Source organism: Halyomorpha halys, unplaced genomic scaffold, assembly GCF_000696795.3.
Source record: "Halyomorpha halys isolate HHAL.00 unplaced genomic scaffold, Hhal_1.1 Scaffold847.1, whole genome shotgun sequence".
Taxonomy (NCBI): domain Eukaryota; kingdom Metazoa; phylum Arthropoda; class Insecta; order Hemiptera; family Pentatomidae; genus Halyomorpha; species Halyomorpha halys.
In genome coordinates, this window is record NW_027109725.1 from 96,721 (window position 1) to 101,556 (window position 4,836).

Genomic DNA, 4,836 nt, shown 5'->3' on the forward strand with positions numbered 1-4,836 from the left:
ATATTATATTCACAAACGTTGGTATTTCCTATCTTATTCTTCACAAAACTTAAGCTTCTGAAGTTCAGAAAGTTAAAGGTCGATTCACTCTGGAGGCTATGGGAGTCTTTCTGTATAAATATATTTTTATAAATAATAAATTATTAATAAGTTTTTGTCTCGTCCATTCGGTTTACAGGTAGAATATATTAAACGTTATAGTCAGTAAAGATTGTGATAATAAAATATTAAATTTGAGAAGATTGATAAAAAAAAAATGAAACCATCGTATTTACTTCATTGACTTACGTATCATATGGCCATTCATTTGTAAATAGATTACTGGATTATAAAGTAAAAATAAAACATTTTTAAGTAAAAATTAAAAGTAAAAATATAAACATTTTTCATTATCCTCAGGGGTTTCCGAATTTATCAACCACTTGTGATTATCTTTACCAACGATTTACTATCTGGATTCAATATTTATCACGTGTATAAACATTATTATTAACTACCTCTTCATGAGTCTCCAATCACTTTTTATGGATCCGTCGAAGGGTTTGGGAACCCATTATAACAATTGTTCAGTAGCGAAAGCTATATTATAAGGATTCTATATTTCTATTGTAATATTATATATAGTTCATATTTCAAAATATTATAGGTAAAGTTGTTCAAATTATGATGTTGGAAAAACGTACACATTAAATAACTTTATAGAGAAACAAAGGAGGAGTGTGTACAAAATTCTAATTTCCCTCAAGATTGAGGCTTGCCTCATTCTTGCCCCATGTCATTTAATTTAGCTTTTAATTTACGCAAAACTGTAAGCTGTAACGGGTTTTTAGTCTAACGGACAGTTTGGCTAGAAATAAAACACATAAAGTAATTTATCACTGTTTTATCTAATTTAGAGAAAAATTACAAACCACCTTGAAGCAAGCTGCCCATGGACGTTCATAATAAAAATACAACATTTTAATGCAATTTTGATATTTCTGCAGTCAAGAAGTGGGATGAAAATAAAGCTAGTTGTCATTACCATTACATTAGATATATGCATGTAAGATCGTAAAAATGTATGATTTAGATATGTAAATATATGAAGATATACATGTTGGTCTGGATGTTTGCATAATTATAATAAACTGTAACAGGCTGAGTTGAATAAGCTTGAAGAGCAGTAGAGGGCTGAGTTGAAGGATTTCGATGAGAAGGGGTAGCAGAATTGCGCTGTGAAGTGGTGAATGTGATTGTTGTTGATGAGATCTAGATGTCTTGTATCTTCTGGTGTAGTGACGTGTATGTACATGGTTGTTATCACGTCGTTGGCCCCGTGTTACTGGATTCATAATGAGGTGTAGATAGTTGACCGTAGATTAATGATTGAAGAGGTTTGTCGGGGGGTGCGGTCAGCAAACATTTGATTTGGAAGAAGAAAATAATAAACTGTAATATGATTTACCATAATTGATGTATCTCTAACTTTATCATCATCAATACTATCAGTACCTGTTGGTCGCATGGATTGGGTAAGGTCGAAGTATTAAATTATTTCATTATTAAGTCTAAGCACATTGGAACATTTAGTTTAACTCTTGGACTTTGATTTAGAGCAGGAACACATCTCACACAAGGGGATCGCGGAACGTTACCTCTCCTAACGAGTAGTGATATAAAACAATAATTATTCCATCTGGCTCCGACGCGTACAATAGACAAGAAGTACACAAGGCTTCCTAGATATCATAGATCGTGCATAAATAAGAGGGACCCCTGGCAGAACGCCATCTGTTCCATTTCCATGTCCTCAACTTATCAACAACTGTGGCCTGAGCCCTTACAAAAAGCAGGCCCTATTTAATGTACAACCCTCCCAGCTGGAAATATTATTCTTCAACCCCATTAGTGCCAGTTTTCTTGGCTTTCAGCGATTTTTAGTGTCTAATGGCTCTGTCTCGCTGAGTTGCTGGTAAATGGTTCCCTCATTTTTTTTATTTTTTTTTTTAAGGCCATTGAGGAAAGTTTTAGAGTCCTTCATCCTCTTTTGACTGCAAATTTACCGCAAAAACGTTCAAATAAGACACAATTATCCGCTAGATTAAGGACTCAGCTTTCCTTTTTTGTTGTTTTGTGATAAAAGATCACCAATTTTTTTTGTGTTCACACTATGACTGTGAAAATGTGAATTCGAAAATGAAATTTAAACCATGCCCCATTTGTGCTACACTATACTCTCAGTTGTTTTATTTTTGGTAATTTTATTTTATTTATATTTGTACTAATGTTTTAATATTTAACATATTTGAATTTTCATAAACACAATTTAATTTTAATGAAAACAAAAAGTATAATTAATATATAGTTATCAATGAGTATAATAAATTTGTTTCATTCAGACCCTTCAGAATAACATAGCTTAATATAATATAATCCAATAACATAATAATATAAATCATTTAATCATATTATTAATAGGGAGCAGGTAGAAATTTATTCATTGGACTCTTAATAATATGAAAGCCAACCCCCTCAATCCATAATAGAGCCGTTGGGTACATATACTGAGTAGATTGGAGTATAATAATATTTATTTCATTAAAATTTATCTAGGCGTTCAATAATATTATCGTTCACCTATAGCAAGTTTTGATTTTAGGTTTTCAAAGAATAGATTTACTTATATGAAGCAAAATTTGTTAACATTAGGGATTACCTCTACCAACATTTGATGGAGTATTAAAAAATACTCCATCTAACCTTTAAAGCATTTATTTTATTTTTTTATTTATTTATTTAATACCAGATCGGCCTAGTGAGCTTTACATAGATAATTTATGATTATGGGAGGGGGGGCTATATTCTCATAAAAAGACACCCCTAACTATATACAAGGTTATAAATAAAGAAAAAATTAAGATAATATAAATAGATTAAAATAATTATTCTGAATAAAAGTAAAGCTAATAATAAAAACAATGACATTTATGGATTTAACAAAATAAATAATTGACTTCTAATGGGAAAAAAAGAAAGTGAATTTAAGAAAAAGGTTAAGAGAAAAAAACAACAAATTAAGATAAAATAAAATTTTAGAGTGACCATTAACTGATAAGTATAGAACTTATAAGAGGATGTCCTGCAGCAGGCTGAGATTCAGTCTTCCGGTTGTGGTTGGGTTTCCCAAGTTGTTGGTCCCTGCTCCTTTAATTGTGGGTAACTGGGAGTGGAACTTTTTTATGATGTAATCCTCTATTATCTCTATTGTAATTCCCGGTGCTATTGGCTGTTACTTTCAAACCTAGAAGCATCCATCGCAATTCTTACGACTTTATTTTGAAAAGATTGAAATTTTTTCCTTTTTGTAAAGGATGTCACTCCCCAGACTTCACAGCCACACATCAGCAATGGCCTGAGAATTGTTTAAAAAATAAGAATAGCTATTTCTGCTTTTAATTTGGATTTTCTGTTTAGGATTGGATATAGCATTGGCTAGGTTTGAGTTAGTTTGATGATGATATGGTGATTTCTTTGAAACATTTAGTTAAATTATATTGGTTGATTTACGAGGAGATTGGAATCTTTCAATGAAATATAATATCAAAAATAGTTGTAGGGAATTTCCTCCTGCTGACCCACTTCTACTATCTCATCATTGAGGGGTCCCTTGTTTAACTTAGGAAGCATTTAATAGGCACTAATAGCCAGTAACCATTTAAAAAAAAAAAATCTTTGAATTAAAAATTTGAATAGTACTAAAGAGTAACGATAAACGATAAAAAGAAAAAAAGTTGAAAATTGAGGTAATTAAAGAAAAATATCTGTTTAATTAATTTTACTATAAAAAGCGCTTTTTCTTTTATACCTCTCTACCCTAATGCTAAATTAATTTTTTTCTTCCCCACAACCGAAGGTAGGGATGCCTTGTACTCATTGTAAAAAAGTCATGTTCTCATAATAGAAAATTTTCTCTCACTCTTTCGGTTTTTGGAGAGCAGAATGGCTCAATGCGTAAGGCACTGTACTTCCAACTCCAAGGACCCGTTCGAATCCGTTTGTTGCAGATAACAGGTCGTGTGGGTTCGGTAGGTGAGTCCTGAGCATTATCATTACCTTTCAAATCCATTGTTGTTTAACTGTCATTGGTCGCTGCGTAATAATTTCTTTCACGTTAACTGTTATTCGGGTCTGGAAGCTGCTAGAAGGAGACTGTTCCCATCTTCCTGGAATCTGCAGTTCACAGTCGCTCCCTTCTATATCTCCTCCTACACCACTCCTTGCAGCTCAGGGTAAGCGTCCAGCGCTCTTTCCCTGACATTATAACCTTCTCCTGAGATATTATCTCATGCGCGACTCAAGCTGCTATTAAAAATATTCAACTTACTAGGATCTTCAAATTTACAACAAGTGTATTTTATCCAAAAAAATATTTTTTCCTGGATGGAAAACATTAGCAGAACTAGGGAAACGTAGGCTTGAAGAGGCAGGAACTTCATTAGGAACGTATTATTTACTATGAATTGTATTTCGATACTATAAGTGTATATTAGAGTGGCCTTTATAATAAAAAATCGTCTTTTCATGTTTTTACTTCATCACTGAGCTGTATAAATACTATGTTTTGTAAATGTATGGGTTATATTCAGACATTCTAAACAAAAAAAGAATTGCCACCAGTGTAAAAGACCGATATGTTCCAGTCATATGGTGTTTAATTGCACCAGTTGTGCACATTTCATCAGACTGACCATTTTTTTGTAAGATTAGTGTTACATTCTTATAATACGATATATCTGCATTTTGATTGTTTTTATAACTTTGTCTCAAAATATTATTTTATGTTTATTACTATTT